Genomic DNA, 18,891 nt, shown 5'->3' with positions numbered 1-18,891 from the left:
CTGATAGATTTGGATGTCACATATGCATCTGTAGATGATGTAACTTAAAAGACATTGAACTTATTCAACTTGATGCCTCTAAAAATTGGGATCAGGGCTTCATCTTAGTTTTACTATAAAGGAGTCCAGAATCTTGGATGTTTTCTCTTTCTTGTTCATCATATCAGCATCTGCAGAAATGAATATCCACATTGCAGGAAGATTAGGCAATTCTTCCTTGTAGTATATTGAACAAGATCCCTGTACAGTTGGTCAAAATTCAACATGAAATTTAAAAGGTTTTAAATCAGAACAGAATATTTTGATAATGTAATTTTAAAAGCTCTGACTGAATCAGCCTTCTCCTGTGATATGTTTAGCGAGGTCAAGATTTTCTAAGAAAAAATGTATTCCAATGTCTTTTCAAACACCTTGGGTTTTATCTGTTGCTCCAACACTCCTGATGATCTTTGACTAGCCTTAAGTTGTGGATCACTTGAAAAAATCAGTTTCTAAAATGGAGCTGTATGGTAATATCTCAGATATCCTGATCACTGAAAAAATACAGATGTGTTTTAGGATGTAAAGATGCAATGGACTTGGAAGTGAGTGAACAGGAAGCTTATTTGTCCGACGACACTCTTATTAAGAGCCACAATCACCTAGGAGCTTAACCCTGCAGCCCTGCTGACTGCTACAGCACACGTCACCAGGCAGGCTTGTAATCAGAAAAATGTCCTTTTACTTTTGAAGCAAATATGTTTTTCCTTTTTCTGATGCAATGAGAGTGTCACCCTACATTTTAGAGGTACTTTTTAATCGAGAGTCACAAAAGGCTTGATTCCTTTGAGTGAGGATTTGAACTTTAACTTAGGGATTTTCCACAGTACTTTCTCCATTCCATAAAATGCAGTCACTGCGCTGAGTTTCTTTTAAACGAGTTGAAAAGTTTTAGGAGGACAGTTTAATACTAAATTTTATTTGTAAACCAGAATTGGCTTTAACTGCTGCTTTTCATCTCACCAATGTATGCATCAACTACTTTCTGGATCAGATAGCATTTTTCAGACAGGAAGCAGAAAATAATAAAGCAACTTCTTACTATTCAAAAGCACCATTTGAATTTCTAGAGTTAGAATTTTAGACTTGCAGCCAAGGTAATACAGAATAGCTACAACTTCATTTTGGAGCCTTCAAAGATGAGTAAAGTTACAAATTATGAGCAAATCATACTGTAAATGTAGATTGGTTGAAATTTGGCCAGGCAATTTACAGCAGCTTTTCATTCTTCAGATATTTTTACATGACTATAGTCTAGTTGTGTTGTTCCTTTTATTTTTTTCTTCTTTCTTTCTTGTTTTTAGGCATTTTGCCTTCTGTAATGGAACCTCTTGCACTCTCCACAAGGGCAGCACACACTTCCTCTTGTAGCCCCAGCTGCTGAAAGTAGATGTAGACAGCTGTAAGGCTCTCCTGCTTTTGAACTTGGACAATAAACTGCTTGTGACTATGCAGATGTTTGTTTTGCACACTGAAGGCAGAGTTGCACACAATTTCCTCTCTTCATCCTACAGATGTCTGCATATTTGAATTGTAGAAATGGGCTTCTTGACACCTAGAACAAAATGTTTTCCTTAGGAAGCAGAAGGAAGTTATTACTATGCAAACCCACAGCAGAGCTTTTATATGAGCTATTTCAAAAGTACTAGTATGCGGGTAAATGCATCTCATATTCTCTCTATACCCTCATTGTTCACTCCTCCTGGATTTCCTTTACCATCAATGCCAGGCGTTGTATCTGTCAGTGTGCTATGTGATCAAGCCTATAGCCAGCTGGAGGAGGTGGTTTTGGTGTCAGAAATCTGCTCTCACTCACAGCTCCTTGTCCTGCTACTCAGCTGTTTCTTCAGTGCTGTGCCCTTGTTTCCTCGGGTGGGACCTCAGACCTAAGTCCTCCTGCCCATGCCTGTCTTAGTTCCCCAGGCACTGTGCTGGCGTACCAATAGCTGTTTCGCTTTATCCAGTGCTTTGATAAAGACAATGTAGAAGTTAACTATGGTATTAATTGTATGTTGTTCTAATAAGGGCTGCCTTTGTGAGTCATGGCAGATGAGCACCTGTAGCTTGGAGGCTCATGTTAACTGCAGGAGACTAGAATAGAGTCATGATGGGGGGGAGCAGCTGAGGAAGGAGAATGGATTGTGAATTCTGAGAATGAGATGTACGATAATCTCTGTAGCTCTTAGGTCCCTTGTGCCTGACTTCATTAAGGTCAGGAGAAGGAAAGAAGATGCTCTGATCATCTCAACACCTTTCCTCCTGTACTGCAGTGTGTATGGAGTGGCAAAAACACGCTTTCCTCCTCAGCATGTGATGGCAGCAAGAGGAGAGAGACCCTATCATCTCTTTTTTACTCCCTGGCGGAATGCAGGAAGAGATGAGATGTATAAATAAGCCTTCTACCACACTCTCTCCATCCCCATTCGCCTGAGAAAGTTGAATAGGAAAATTGAGGGGGAAGGAGGCATAAGGGACTGAAAATGAGCTTTCAAGAAAGATAGACAACTGTGTCTTTGAAGCACAAAAAGAAGAGGACATGAGGGATAGGAAAAGTAACACTGAGATGGGAACAGCAGTGTAGCACCCACTGGCAGTTGGCTGTGTGGAATAGGGCTGCTCTGAGCCAGGGGTCCATCACATGCTCTGCTTTGAGGACCAGCAGCCAGTGCTCCTTGAGGGGGAACACTTAACTCAAAAGGTCAGAGGGAGAAATGCTTTTCATTCTCTTGGCTTTTGATGCCTGTGCATTTCACACCTAGTTAGTTTTTCTCCTTTCTTCTATAGCATTGATTCCCTGGAAGCTTTTTCATTTTTTGTTGGAGAGGATGTTTTTAACATGTTAGCAAAAAAACCGGAAAACCATGAAGTTAAAGTCACAGATCTTAGCCTGGGTGAATCGTTCTGATGACTTGGAGATTGGCTGAGTTGACATTGGTGGTATGCCTTTAAGATTGGAAATCAAGCCAGGCCAGCTGAGCTCTTCCAGAGGCAATTCTGGGAAGATTATTGCCCCATTAGAGCTTCTCATTCTGCCATAGTTATGGACTTGTCATTACTGTGGTTTTGCAGCTATCATCTTACACCTGGAAAACATTAACACAGGATTCAGTTCCTTGTAGAATTCCCTCAAAAGCATTTGTTTGTGGAAGTTATCTGTTGCATTTGATGTGACATTTATAGTAATTATAATTCCTTCCTCCTGAGACAAATCCTTCTTCTGTTCTTGTGTATGGGGTTTTTTTGCCATAGCGTTTCCTTTCTGATAGATTTGCTTTATAGTTTTAAGTCCCTTTGAGCAAAGAGATATTTGGGGTTGTTCCTTAAATTGCCGTAATTGCACTCTTTCCTGACTAGTATGTTTGTAGGCATTTGTAATTTCTCTTGTGTTAGCATTCCAACATCTGGACTTAGAGGTCCTTACTAAGTGCTTCTGATCCGATCCGTAATATGTGCTGGGTGTCATGTTCTGTGGAGCTCTTACTTAAGCAGTTGCCTTGGGACATCAAATGTATTTCATCCTATCTTCCTAATAGAGAAAAAAACAAGTTGGAAAGACCAGTAGCGATCAGGGAAGTGTTGCTGTAGTTACAAAAGACATCCCACTGGTGCAGGAGAGGTTGACTCAAATCAGTCTGCTGTGGCTCACAGCAAGGAGGCATGTTTCTACTCCTTCAGAAAAGAGCAGTATGTGTCCCTGTATAGCATATGTGTATTAGCCAGCTGGTGGCCTGGCCAAGCTCCTGCTTGGCAAATCTGTCCTTTTCATGCACTGATGCATTGGGCTAATGTTGTATCCAGCCCTTCACAAAAGGGAGAAGTCCTGAGCAATGCCATAGATAGATGTTCTACCTCTCTGGGACTGGCCATTTCAGAGAGCCAACTCCTGTCATAGGAGTCTTTTCTCCCTCCCCAATAAAAATAACCAGACCTACAGGATAACGTATTTCCTTTTCCTCACAAAAGAATAACATCCTGACACCTCTATGCCTCAGGTTTAATGCACACATGAAGAAGCAATTATATGACAGAATGTTTCCTCTCCAGCTTCCTCCATGATTCAACTGCTTCACATTCTCACGTACTCTCAGCACTGGTTGACCTGTCTCTTGTCACAGGTGTCCAGAACCCTTGGGACCAGTGACCTGCACAAAGCAGGGGGTGTGTTGTACCTGCTCTGAATTCCCTGCTGGAGGACTCCTTTTGTAGTTGACTAAATGAGGAATAATTAGGTTCCTGAACACGGGTATTGTTATATCTATTTTAGATATCTAATACAGGTGCTTGCCTTCCTGAGGCACAGCATCCTGTGGATTACCGCTCTGTACCACTGCAAACCCAGTAGTGAGGTGTATGCATTAAGTGATGGTCTGATCCACAAAACCAAAAGGAAATTCTTCCACAGGAAACGAGGTGAAATATGTGGTTGTGTCTGCTCCAGACTTTAGGCAAGAGAGTCATTTATCAAGGAGGAAGCTATATCATCCTTCTTGTTAATGCTTTACACATGCATTTTTACTCAAGTGCTTGACAATATCCATTGTATTTTATGGCTGACAGTAACAGAAATCACCCTTGTGCTGTAGGATTTGGACTGGAAGACAGCGAGCCCTTGACATTAGTGCCATTACTCTTGCCAAGGCATCGGAGCATCATTTTTAGGGAATTGTTATCTTGCAAGTACTTCACCGGGGTGCCTAATGCACAGCTGACAGATAAGACAGCGCCTGTGCCAGGCACTGTGAGAAATGGTAGAGCATGCTATTAGATGACAGTGTATCATGCAGGGCAAAGCGGGCTTTTCTTGACCCTTTTTTTCTGACATGTGTCAGCACATCTGACATGTATTCAGCACATCTGAATAATTTAAGTGATTTTTTTGTCCGTGTGCTGCTGCACCTGTGTGCAGTTGTTCTTTCTGCCCCTCCCTGACTCACTGGCATGGGGGCTGCCTCTTGCCATTTCAGATGCTACAGATCTGTTCACTGATGCAAAAATGGATTATACAGACACTAGTGGTTTATAGTCATCAAATCTTTTTGGAAAGGGACTGGTTTTTCTGGGTTTGCTCTGTCAGCAATGGAGAGAGGAGCAGCTCTCCCAGGGAGCAGGCCAGCACGTGGCACTTGGCTACTGCTCTGAATTGGTGGCTGAAAGAGAAGCAGGGTGGAAGATGAGCTGTCCTAGGCCAGAGTGATAATGCAACCCTATTATAAGTGTGGATGGAAAACAAACCTTACTCTCAATTCCCTCACCCACTTTGGTTTTTTGGGTTGGATTCAGGCCTTGGTCTGATAGATCATGCAGCCACATGCATCTTGTCTCTGGAGGGGCTAGAAGGAAAGAGAGGGGGTGAGCAACCAGGGAGAGGAGGGAAGTGAGATCATGTATTTCCTCAGCATCCCACAGATAATCAGCTAACAGAGATCAGCTGAAGCTTCAGTCCATCTGTATTTTGGGTCCCATGATCAGTCTGGTTTGCAGTAACCTTCTTAGCTTCTGTCATATGTTCTTGCCTTCTCCTTTCTCTCACACTGGTTGCAGTGAGAGCTGATATGAAGGATAATATTTTTTACCATGTTAATTATTAGCAAGATCAACACCCTGAACAGGCATAACACATGTTAGCGCAGAAGTGCTGCTCTAGATCCAGTTTAGGTCAGCTTAAGTTGCACCTCTGCAGTGTGCAAAGGGCAGAGTCAGATGGAGATTGTTTATCAGCAAGTGCAGATACAGGCAGTAAGGTTTCTCCTCTCTCATAACACCAAATTTGATATATTACTAACAATTCTGCTTTTGATAGTACCTGTGGTAGATAGGATAGCTGCTGGGTTTTTATTCTGCTGGATTTTCTTTTTCCTCAAAGAATTGCTTAGGTCTTGCTTTCAGAACACAAAGGTGGACTCATCCTCCCCCTCCGTTGCTTTGTCTGAGTGTCAGAGCTTGGCTTTGCCTCCCGGCTGTTGTCTGAGGTCAGCTGGATTTTAGGCAGTGATAAGTGGCCCATGGTAGGGAAAGCGTGGCCAAATACAGTCCTGCCAAACTGAAGTTTTTTGCTTTTATTCACGATGACCATTCCTAGACAGCTTCATCTTGAGATAATACTCCTTCATTTAAAAGCACTTTTTAAAAAAACTCCAAACAGCATGAAGGTAGGTGGTTGCCTGCTTTAGGTTCTTTGTAACAATCCAACTTTGTACGGAAATGCCCTTCCCCTTATTAAAAAACACCAAACAAACAACTTTTTTTCTTTTGAAAAACTCTAAAATTTGACAATACAAAAAATTCTTGAAAAGGATGGATAAGTTACAGGACCACTGCAAATTCAGTCACAGAAGAAAGTGAAACACCTTCTCCTTAGATCACATGAGAATTTAGTGAAAGCTGAGAATAAAAATTACTATTTCCCAGGTGTTGTGTTTGTACCGTTTTCACCCTCAGCCAGGCAGCTCCTGTCGTGCCTGCATAGGTTCTGGCATGAGATACTTAATGCTGCATGAAAAACATGTTTTTCCTGTATGTGCAGCATTTGTCAAACAGTGGTTTGAGATTTAGATGGACATGGTTGATAGAAAGGTCACCATTATGTATCGCACAAGAATGAGCACAACTGCACATCCATTCATTTGATCAATACAGCTGCTGTTGTGAGCTGTAAATGGCTTCCTTGACCAGATCTTAACAAAAGATGTCTCGTATTGAAGAGGGTGCAATATTATGGCTTTTTATGCAGGAAAGGTACGGCTTTCTGAGCTGACCTGACCTTTACTATATTTTTTCTTAAGTAGCATACTCCTATTCAGATGTTTATGTCTACAGGCTTTAATAAGGAATGTCCTAAATATCACAAAACCTTGTTCTGTATTTTTGTAGAAGAGTTTTTGAACTGAAAGATCTAAAATCTCATATATTCATCAAGTAGATTCTTCTATCCTCTTTGCTCTTTCAAATGTTTCTCATATAAGCTGCCTGCAATGGAGCAAATGATTCCACTCCTCCAAATTTATTTAAAAAAAAAACCCAAAACATATGGGGAATACAGAGGGAGCATATGCCTGCTAAGTAAAACATCTTGGTAAATAGAGAGGAGCATCCTGCAAATCAGTGTGTTTTAAATGTCTGTCTAGTGCCTGTGTAAAAAGATAACGAAAGGATTTCCTTTTGCTCCCGAGCACTTAAGGTTCTTGCTATCCCTCCCTCCCCACATTCTGAGAGCATCAACGGAGGCTCTTGAGTGATGGCAGAAGGTGTTGGGATGTCTGTCTAGGGCAGGGGGAATACAGGGAAGGCGTCCAAAAACCCATTTTCAAAAGGAGACCTAAAACTGATACCAAGGCAGTTTTGGATTCATTTGCTTGGGATCACCATACTGAAGTCACCCATGTACAGAGGAGTTCAGAGGAAGAACATAGGTGGTGATGAATCCAACCCTCAGCAAAGGCAGATATATTTGGCATTATACAAGCAGTGGCCGGCCAGACAGTATGTTCTCTTGCATGGCTAAGATGTGAACGAGTGCAGGTTTCTAATAAGACTGAGTGTCTGAGACGTGCCACAGCGCTGAGCTGATGGAGTATGTGCTGAGTGACAGCATAAGGAACAAGTACAGCACTTTTCCTTATTATATTTCAGTGAATAAATGCGTAGATCTGAAGGTGCAAATTGGAAAAAGTCTGGGACTCATGAGAATGCTGACAGGTTTTTGTCAGGTATCCCCCTGCCAGATGCAGCCTCTGCAAAGTTGCTGCTTCTCCTAGATCCTCTGTTGTTATGTCAGTGAAAACTTTTATTTCTTCCCTTAAATTTCCTTTGGCAACAGTTGTTTAGGTCTTTTTACTTGGAGATTTAAATTATACCATTTCTGTCTAAATCATACTGACTAATGATATATTAAAAAGAAATCATTATAATTTCCCTCCTGCAGGAAATGGGAATTTTTTTAACTTTTGTTTGCATCTTAGTTACAAGCTTTTAATAAATCAAAAGACTGAAACTTTGCAGAGGAGGGAAGTTTTAATTAAAATCATTAGGTGCTTTAGAACTGGAATGTGTTTGTTCTCCTTTGTTGAATAGGAATGCTTAAGGGCTTTCTTGATTTATTTAGATTGTGGGTTTTTTAAAATCACCTCTGCCTATGCTGTTGATGAATCTTTATGGGTTGAGATATGCTTTGAAAGTGTCTTTCCTTTTTTTCCACAAACCTGGTGGATCTGCAGCACTGGTAACGGTACTGTCTGTGGGAGTGAGCCCTGTGCAGGCAGTGCCCGGGAGGAGGCAGGCTGTCCGGCTCAGTGTTCCCAGCAAAACACCTGAGGGATGGGGGCAGGTTGAGGTGAGCAGGCACCCTTGATAGGATGGCACTGAGGAGGTTTCTTGAGGGGAAGGATCCTTTTTCAAAGTTGTAAGTGTCCTACCCTGAAACTGAAATCTGTTATGTTTCTATCAAAATGCAGTTTTTGCATCTAGCCTTAATGATGATTCAAGAAACAAATAATTATTCAGAAGAATTAAACTGTTGCAGATGTGCTTCTCACTCAAAGGACATGACATAGGTCTTCAGTCATCATCTCCTCACATTGCTTCAGTCAGAGACTACCCTAATTCTGGGTGGCTTTTCCACCCACTCTGAGGAGCTTGAGCAGCTTGTCTGGCTCGAGTGTGAACTGCTTGTAGGTCTGCTGGAAAACTTTTTCCTAGCAAGCTGGCTTACAACCAGCTTTTTCTGTTTGAGTTACTGTATTTTCTGATCTGAATCTCTCCTTCAAGAGTGCCGTATACCTGTGTGGTTAGAGGACTCTTTCTATGGAAGTGGGAAAAGCTTGCTCAGCTCAGTGAGAGGAGGAGGCTGAGCTCAGCAGCCTGGCTGGGTGCCATGTACAGTGACCTCCCAGTCCAAGGGAGGTTTTTACCAGCTCCTGTCTCTCAATTTTGTAAATCTGGCTCTAGGGGGAAAAAAAATGTTTAGCTGTAACTTTTCAGTAGATTTTCGTTATATTTGCAGACAGTTTAAGAGTGATTGTTTGTTCTCCAAGCAATTTTACTATTGTTTGGAGGTAGGGAGAGGACGTTCCTGATAAGGTTAGGTAGGCTCATCTGCAGCGGGATCTGGGTGTTACAGTTCTGTTGAGTTTTGTGACCGGATTTTTTTCATGTATGTAGTTCATTTGTTTTCTTGTGGGTCAAAACCAATGCTAATTTGGGATGAAACTGGGTTTTACAGACAAGGAAAGAACTGTTACCTGAAATAGCGTGTCAGAAGACTTGACGTGCAGGATGCTTAATTACTGAGCACTTATGTCTTTGTTTTCCATTCTAGATAAAGGATTCATTTTTTTCCTCCTATCAGCAGTTTGTTCCTTCAAAGTAGATAAAAGCAAATTATATTCAAAACCGTCCTTAGCATCTCCTGGCTATCTTACTCTTGTTCCTCATAACCTGAAAGTCTGTGTAAACAAGTAAAAATATATCTCCAAACTTTCTGATGAGACTACTTGGTTTAGAATTTGTAACTTGCCTTTGGACTTCATACATTTGGACCTCACTATTTGTAGTACAGTAGTGTTTAGAAATACAGTGTGGAACACAAGGATCATACAGTTTCCAGCCCCATGCGAAGGTGGAACAAAATTTACAGTGATAGTCTCGTACCTTTCTGAATGGTATTTGTACACATGCTCACAAACAGATCATGCCACCTATATAGTGGTGAGTCAACTACAGACCACCATGGCTTCACCGTTAGTGTTTGATATGTGTTTTGTTATTGTCTGCAGTCGCATCTGGGCTTGGTGCTTCATTCAGCACTGCACAGGCATACAGTAAATTGGAAGTAGAAACTGGGTTATAGATGACTGTCCTGAGGAGGGTACAGCTAGTTGTGAAATGGTGGCCATTGGATAGAGAAGCCACAGAGGAGGTCTTTCAGGTAATGCCCACTTTGGACATGCGTAATCTACAGTTTTGGTGAATGTCAGTGATGCGTGTATGGAGTCAACTAGGATGACTTAAACTTCATGCAAATGTAGTCTTCATTTCTTTGTGATTTTTACATGTCTGGATTATGACAGATTACCACTAAAGTGGTATAGCAGTAGATTAACGCTAAAGAATGTATATCTAGGTAGGGAGGACAGGACTGATTCTTCAGTAAATACTCTCACTGAACTTTGACAGACTAGGTGCAGGAAGGAAGCTGCGGCCAAAATGCAGGTTTTGTGGAAACTGGAAAGATTAAATTCTTTTTATCCAGGTTATCTATATTTTTTGTGCCCTTTAAGGTTTGTTGATAAATTTTAAATGGAACAGGAATAGAGAAATTTGAGGCTAAGGACTGCAGGTAACTTGAAACTGAAGGTCAGCTGGGTTTAAGTTATCCACTGTCTGTTGATAAGCTCAGGTAACTCCAGTAGCTTGCCATCATACAGTTTTATTTTTCAGGAACTGCCATGGTTTCTCCTTCTCTCTCTACCTAATTTTATAAGTATTCCTAAGGAGAGCTTTGGTAACTTATTTGATGCAGAAGTAGTGATTTGCTTGCCTAGAATATGCTGGCCTCTCTTTCTGTTCCCTCTGCCCCTTTCCAGGAGATGCTCTCCAGCCCTTTGGTTACAGCAGCCCCTTTCAGGGATGGGGCACATGTTCTTGTCAGCAGTTTGGCCACTGCACCTCTGGGTTCGTCCAGGCTGAGTGGGTGTGTACTGCCCACACCTCATGACTTTTTTGGTCCTTAGTTAATCACAGAATCACAGAATCATCCAGGTTGGAAAAGACCTTGAAGATCATCTAGTCCAACCATTAACCTAGCACTGACAGTTCTCAACTACACCATATCCCTAAGTGCTATGTCAACCCAAAAAAAATCCTTTTGTTTAAACTCTTTTCCTAGTACTTCTGACTGACTCTAGCTCATCATTGTTTCAAAAAAAAAAGAGCAGGACTAAGGTAAACATTTGGAAATATAGTGCTGTTGCAAAACCAGTATCAGGAGTATTCCTGTCATCCTTTACTGAGGATAAAGCCTCCTTTGGCAAATTGCCAGAAGCCTATGAGACTCATATCACTTGCTGGTATGTCTGGATTGTCCTTCCAACTACCCTTGCTTTTTTCCCTAGTTGGTATCCATGTTTACTGCACTTATTTTTTCAAAAAGTTCCCCTAGTTTTTTGCTCATGTCTGGAGGATGGGCTTCTTACAGAACGGAGATTTCTCCGTCATAGGTGTCATGTCTTCACTAAGTTGTGAACCGCTTTCTGTGAAGAATGAATAGCTATTTCTGCAGGTTACCACTTTGCCATCCAGCTGCTATGGCTGTCGACGTGCTTCTCAGAGCAGGCACTTTATATGTATGAAAATTAAGTGGCTCAGGTCCAATTTCAGTTTAGCCCCAGAAGGGGCCTTGGAGCTACTGCTTCTGCCCTGCCCATTGCAACCCTTCTCCTTTAATCACTCCAGCAGGGCTTTTGCTACCAGAATGTCTACTTCCAAGTGGAGCTAGGCTAAAAACATAGGCAATAATAGGTTTTTTACAGCCTTTTTTTTATAAAGGGATCTAAGAAGCAGGTGAAGGATTCATCTCTTGGCCTTTTGCTGAAAGTGCCCTAAGTGGCACATCTGTTTCCTACAGCTGTTCTTGGTGTCTTTGCTTCCATAGAGCAGTCATCAGAGCCCTGCTGGAAACCCTAACCACCCATATGTCTCTTGGAGACAGACATTTGCAGAATAGACGAACCAGTGAATTAATGCAGGAAGACAATGCAGAGAGTGGGTACTACAAATCATCAACTTTAAATTTTGCTGGTTTTGACATTTCATCTCATAAAAAAGAAATGTGAGTGATCTTTTTCTTTTTTTTTTAACTTCTAACAGATTGAAGATTGTGTCCGGGGGAGCTGGAAATATGCAAATTATTTTAGCCCAATGTTCACTTACTAGCAGATACAATTCATCTTACTGTTGAGTATGTGAGCAATGGTTACCTACAAACAGTCTCACAGTGGGTATTTTTTTTCTATTCCCATTAGCAGGAACCTCAGGGGGGGCTTTCTTCTCCTCCTAGTGTAACAACTGAAGATAAATTTAATTAAATGTGGTCCACAGTCCAATTTATACTTCCCCATAGCAGGAAGGTGGAATAGAGAATCTGCTCTGTGACACTGAAGGATTTGTTTTTTCCCAGTTAGTGGAATTTGGGGATCTGCCTAATTGATTCCAGCTTGTCAGAAAACCTTCCTTTGGGGTAGGCATTGTATTTTCTCACTTAGAAATTACATCTTTTACCAAATCAGAGCAGTACATAGACAAATGTATTTGAAATTTGGCAGAATTTATATTGTCTTACTAATTCAGTGACATAAAAAATTACCTGGCTGTTACTACTATTTTTTTGATAGTTATAATCAACTGACATGGTGGTTATCATTTTACATTTTTTAGAATTCCCACAGACAGAAGTTCTTCCATCATGACAGGGATTATTGTTTTGTTTAATTAGGAAAAATACTAACTTTTTCTGCTCAAAGTTTGGTGTACAAAACTTTTTTTTTCATTTCCGGAATTCGATCTTGTCATGTTTCTTAAATCATCTATTGAGTCAAATTCAGTATTATTTACTATGTGAAATTGAGACAAGACACTGAAATATATTTTTGGGTAATATCATAGTCATGCTCAGAGGACTGGTAACCACACACTGGGACTTTCCTTTCACAGACTCAGGCTACGTCTCTACTGAAAAATTAAGCAGATTGAGGTCTGTCTGGTCTGACAGACATATTCCCCAGCAAGGCTTGCATTTGTACAGATAAATCTGTACAAGGAGTATGAAACATGGTGATATGATTTAGTTCAAAGATTTATTGGATGGTAGACACCATCCTTTGCTCAGCACTAAGTGGGTGAGGGAGGAGCTCCAGTCCCCCACTGCCATGGGGACACCTCACCGATGCAGAGTGATGGGGACAGGCTTTGGTCTGTGCTGTCCCCTGAGGCCTGCACAGCCGGTGTCAGTGAGGGAGATGCTCATGGGCAGAGGCTAATGCTGTGCCCAGAAGTGTGCCAGCAACTAAACCAGACTGTGCAGCTCTGGCATGTTGCCCAAGACAGTGTGTTTGCCCCACTTGGTTGACTCGAGTAGGCAGGACCTTATGCAACGACAAGGATGTACTCAGGTGGGTAGTTAGCATGGGATGTGAACGTAAAGTTTTACAACTGGTATTGAAGTCATCACAGTGACATAGTCATTTGTCTCAAGAAGAGGAGCATCATGGATCTGTCGCAGCAAAAAAATATGAAGTTGTTTTAGAAGAAAAACACAAAAGTGCTCAATAGGTTAAATTTGTGGGTTTTAAGGAGTTAGTTGTGTCAAAGATGAATGAGCAATAGTGAAAGTATTTTGCTGCATGTCAGGCAGGTTGGGCTGAAAAAGGATGTGGGTAAAATCCTGGCACACAGAGCACAAATTGCGGTTTCCTTTTTGTCGTTAACTGGACTGTGACTTCACCTTGGGACTTAAAAAGCTGTCACTGAAAGTCATGGCTGGGTCAAATGCATGCTCTTATTTATGGCATGCAGTGGGATGTGTGTCGTACTAAAAATGTTTTACTGACCTCTTAAAGATGTGCCATGCACAAAGAATCATTTTCACAGGATGTTGGGAGGGCATTTTCTCTAGTTATTAATTCCTGAATCTTATCTTAGTGGTAGTCATCAACATACAGGAGAGGCCATATCTGATTGATGGGCAGATTTCATGGCTTTCCCACTCGTCCTGCTGCTCGGGAGTTCCTGCCCTGCACTGCTACCAGCATAACTCTCATCTTAACAGCTGTGTCACCTGCCAGAGGTTCAGAATAATTTATTTTTTGTCAAGAAAAGACACATCTTTCAACATTTAATTTCTAGAACAAGCCTTCAGACATCTTCACTTGTCAGCTGTCCACCTGAGATATTAAGAAGGAAGGGTTTTATTGTGGCAGATCTTAACAAAATGACATGGTGCTCATGTCTGTGTGGTAGGGAGGTTTCTGCTTCTCTGGAGGTAAAGGATGTGTGCCAGCACCAAGCCTGGGGTCATTTTAGGGAGGCATCAGCAGATGGGTGATGCAGTCTCTGTCAGAGAGCAGACACTGCTGCACTGCCCAGAGTCAGCTCCATCCTCAGCCTTGTGGCAGCCGGGGCAGGGACTTAACCTGGCTTCACCCGGCTTACAAGTAAGGAAGCTGATTAAGATCATTAGGTTTTCATTACTGTTCGGCTTGTGACAAACTGATTTTTTTTCTGCTGCGTACTTGCCTTTATATTATGTTCTGCACTTTGAAGAAACTTTAGAAGAACCTTTCGAAAGAAGATGCTGCAGCTACCAAATATTTTGTGCTTAGTGCCCAGTCTCTACAGCAAGAACATACATATGCTGCTTGCTGAGGTACTGGTGCAGCACCTAGTAGTTGACTAGTTGTTTCTGCTTAGTCTCAGCTAGGGCAGAATGGTGTGAAATGTTCTTTGAATTGCCATGTTACATCTTTCAAGAAAATAAACTCTTGGAGTTTGGGGAAACAGGGAGCAGAAGGGCATCTAAAATTAGGGTGCTGAAGGACTGGAGTTGCCTTGAATTATTTCCAGGGTAACTGGAACTTGCTTTCACTACAGATCTTATTTTCTAGCTGGCACTTGGATATTATTCTGATAAATCATAGCGCTTATGGAAGTCTGAAATCAGTTTTAGATATTTTTTACCATCTAAATTTAATTAGAGGAGTCATGAGTTAATAAAAACAGTACAATAATTTCTGAGTGCTAGAGAGGAGTGAAAAAAGTGGACTTAAATCTGCCAAGTTGGGATAATTAAGCAGTGTCAGGCAGGACTCAAGGTTCCCCAGTGCTTCAGCAGCTCTTGCACACTCAGAACACCATCTCCAAAGTGCAAATTAAAATTGGAAAGGAAAGGACTACCGCGTCTTCCATCTGCCTTACAATTTCCTGCTTTTTCCTACTGCTTACAAGGGAAATTGTGAAAACTAATCTTGCGCTGACCAAATATGGTTGCAAGTGGGAAACAAAAGATTATCAAGAAGTCCTCCATGGCAAGAATGGGTTTGTTTAACAAGCTTGTCTGCATTGTAGTACAAAGTCAACAATGGTGATCCCAGGGTCTGTAAACCTGCGTACATCCAGCATTGATTTTATTACCAACTTTAAGACTACCAGCTGCTGCTCCTTTTCTCCATTTCTCGTCTTTTGTTGCTGTAGTCCAATGGGTACATCACTCATCTCAGAGGGGCCCTTTGGAGGGCAGCAGTCCACACCACCTCTTAGGGAGACTCTATGGCCAGTTGGCCACCGCATCTAGTAGCTGAGAAGCTTAGGGCTATGGGCCCAGAAATACCCCCAGAGGTGGGGCACTGGGCCTGGAAGTTTAATTGAAATCAGACTGTTTTGGGGAATGAAAAAAGAATGCAAAAAAGAGAGATACATTTCTCGACTTTTTTTCACTCCCATGGTCATTTTCCATTGGCAGAGGCTTGGTGACGGTTCATGTTATATTGCTTATTTAATTGTACAGGTAATTAGCTCTATAAACAGTTCCCTGAGCAGTAGGAAGCTTTGTAACTATGTCTTCAAGTCTGTTCTGGCTTTAAAAGAAAGTAACAAAACACAAGCCAAGGAGAAATTATTACACTGATTTTTAAAAAGCAAATGTTATGAGTTCTTCATTAAAATAATGAATTCAGAGGTAGAGAATTTCTACAGAAATAAGGAGAATTTTTTTTGGAAGTTCCAGGTGACATGAAATAAAAGCACAGCAGATAAGTTTTATACATACAGAAAGATAAAACCTGCCAGCAGTTCGTCTGTGAAGAGCAAAAGAATTGACTGTCACCCAGAAAAATGATGCCTTATAGTTTGATTTAATTTGCAGAACAGATACAGCATTTCAGGAGCAGTAAAAACACCCCATCTGTCCAGCAGTGGCGTGTTCACTTCAGAACAGCTTCTCTGCTGATCCCCAAAGATCATCCTGTTCATAAAGCTGAGTTTCTCTCACAGTCCCAGTCTTGTGGTGATGTCACGTGTGTGGCAAGCTGTGCTGCTCCCCAGCCTGCCATTTCCACCCTGCCCACCTGCACGCTGCCATCAATGCAAAACAGGCAGCCTCTCCAAAGAGTTCATGCATGCTCCTGCCGAGCCTGGTGAGAATGTAGTATTTCATTCACCAGTGTAAGCTGCTGCTGGAAAATTATCTTGGCTGTAGCTACCAACTATTGGGAAGATTTTGAAAGAAGCTGAGGCTGATCTGTAACGGCACTGACATGAGTGGTCTGAGCTACGCCTGCAGTTCTCTCCCCTGCTCTGACAATACCCGTGGAGCATAAATGACAGGAAACACTTCTTTTCCCTCTATGAGTTAGTCCTTCTGTCTGTAGAAGTTCTGGTACTGAGATGTGGTGACCTGGGAGAGTTGTGTAGCCTGGATGTAACAGGCTTTGATAGCAGGATGTCCGCTGGATGAGTGTAAGCTTCTGGTAAATTTCAGTAAAGATAGTAATCCCAGCAGGAGTAACATTAGTGACGAATCGCTACTTTGGTGAGGTCAGAATTTAGCTTATAGGCCTTGATCTTTTGCTGACATGAATTTTCTGGGAGATGTGAGCTTGACCATCAGTTGATGCTAAAACTGCTTTCATTGCTGTAGAAATGAAGGGGTTCTTTTGTTCAATTTTATGAAGTGGCATAGCTGAAATAACATTTCCTTAGGTGCTAGTCAAGATGTAGAATTTACGATCTAAATGCAGAAGAGCAAGTATGTAACAAGAATATAGCATAGAGCATGTACTGGATGAATTCTGTTGAATAGTTAAGAGACAGCCTGTGTTCTGTAAAGGAAGAATTTTCTATACAGAGAAAATAACCAGAAGGAAGGATACATTTCATCTACGGATTAAAGCAATCACAGCAGTCTATAATAACCAAATTAAATAATAGACTTATAGAAATCTGTGGCCAGGAAGGGGTTTTTTTCTTGTACAGTGCTTATGTCAATCCAGCATTCCAGACATTGCTGCAAAGAATTATTCAGAGAAGAGCCATGAGTCATTTTTCTGTTCTGCTGGCGGATAGCTCATTGGTGAGAAGAGGAGAAAGATTTGGGCATATTGAGTTTCTTTTTAATTTTCTCATGTGCCCAAAATTTAAGTCTGCAAGGAAAAGCTCATAGTATGCTTAACAAGCATAAAAAACCCCGGATGGTTGAAGCCCTTCAGAAGCTTCAGAGTAAGTTGTCACATAGAACTTGACAGTTGAGATGACCTAAATGGGTTTTTAGACACCTACTGCATGATCGCCTGTCTGCTTGGCAGACAAAGATGTGCACAGACTCCTTGTCTGTCTCTCTTCTTTTTCTTCTCTTTTCTTTCCTCTCCCAGGCTACAGACCTTTGCCATGAATGCCTTAGTTGGGGTAGTTTCTGCTTTGTTTTGTTCTTCTTAAATGTGTTTTGGGGCTTATTTGATGTGGATTCTTTGCTCTTCTTCTGTGTGCTGCTTGTTTGCAGAGCTGATTTGCTCGTCTGGAGGTGGGGCAGTTGGATTGTAGGAGAGCATCTGCTCCCGCAGTGGGAGGTGAGGGCTGGATCACACTGGTGAAAGACCTTACATCTGACCATTGAGGCAGGGGAGGCATCTTGTGCTTTGCTCTCTTCTCTTCTGGTTGTTGGTATTTTGGGAGGAGCTGGGATTTTCCTGTTGAGCAAAACAAAGTTTCCTATCCTATGAGGGATAGAAGTTTTTGTTCTCAAGAGTCCCAGCTCCTGTGACCAGAAGGACAAAGTATGACATGCTCAAGGTTTGGTAGGACGTAGTGCCAGCACTTACTTATGGGTGCAAAGGAGCAGTTGCCGCAAAAGCGCTGGCACTCAAAATGTAGTGCAGGCAGACTGCCTGCTTAAATCCACGGTCGCTTGGCAGTAGCGCTGTGGCAAGAAGTGTCCTGCCAAGTTGTGAACTGGCGCACAGCCCTCCATTCAGGCTCGGACTGTAGGCAGCCAAGTGACCAGCAGCTGTGGCTGTGAATAGCAGGAGGGCGTTAGTCCAAAAACAACAAGAAGAAAAACTTCTTCAGCTACATATAGAGGTTTTCTTGGCTCTTCCAGACACGTCTTCCCATTTCAAGGGGAACTGGAAGATGGAAAGTGCCCTAATGCAGCCACCCCTTTTGGATCCCATCCGCTGGGATCCGCCAGTAACACGGTGCTGGTTGGGGGCATATTGTTGCTCAGTCTGTGGCTGCAGTAGGTAGGAGTGTGTTTGCTTGAATGTGTAGAATTAAGTTTGCAACAGGAGAGAATTCATTCTTTCTCTGCTCTTTGTTTCAGCACGATAACTGAAGTGACCTGTCTTCATCCTGCAAATGGCTTCTACACCAGTTTTCCTGCTAGTGGCTGCATGAGGACTGTTTTTAAGTGTGCCAAAGTGCTTGAATGAACGAGGTTTACCGTTTTTGAAGGGGTTGACAGATGTCAACAGGGGCTTCAGATTCCTGACCCTTTGTACAGCCCTTCAGATACCAGGCATGATTCTCACTCCCCATCCATATTCACAGGCTACTACAGCCTGGAGATGTGTTCTGTCTAAGGCAACCTCAACCACATCCCCCAAAACCCCCAAACAAACAAAAAGTCTGAAATTAATTCTCTGGGAAATGGCACGAAGTCAAACAGTAAATTTAGAGCTGGGGTGTGCATTGCATAGGTTTCACTTTAAGTGGGAACCCGTGTAAGGCTGTATGCTCAGTTTTCTAAGTGAAATCGGATAGGGGGTAGAACAAAATCCACAGAAGTCCTGCCTTCAGAAGCTCAAGGGCATC

General features: G+C 42.0%; 1 protein-coding gene across 4 annotated transcripts in view; it reads left to right on the top strand.

Moving 5' to 3' along the window:
• SRGAP1 (SLIT-ROBO Rho GTPase activating protein 1) overlaps window positions 1-18,891 on the top strand; it is a 156,373-nt gene that overhangs the window by 50,977 nt on the left and 86,505 nt on the right. Inside the window, exon 1 of one of the 4 annotated variants that reach the window (XM_074827317.1) lies at window positions 11,769-11,863. The exons of the other annotated variants lie outside the window; for them this stretch is intronic. The gene's annotated coding sequence lies outside the window, so the exon portion shown is untranslated. Of the gene's footprint in view, window positions 1-11,768; window positions 11,864-18,891 lie in introns of those variants that run through there. 4 annotated transcript variants of the gene reach the window in all.

The sequence above is a fragment of the Strix aluco genome, chromosome 5 (genome assembly GCF_031877795.1).
Source record: "Strix aluco isolate bStrAlu1 chromosome 5, bStrAlu1.hap1, whole genome shotgun sequence".
In the NCBI taxonomy this organism is placed as follows: domain Eukaryota; kingdom Metazoa; phylum Chordata; class Aves; order Strigiformes; family Strigidae; genus Strix; species Strix aluco.
This window is presented reverse-complemented; position numbering and strand designations above follow the sequence as displayed.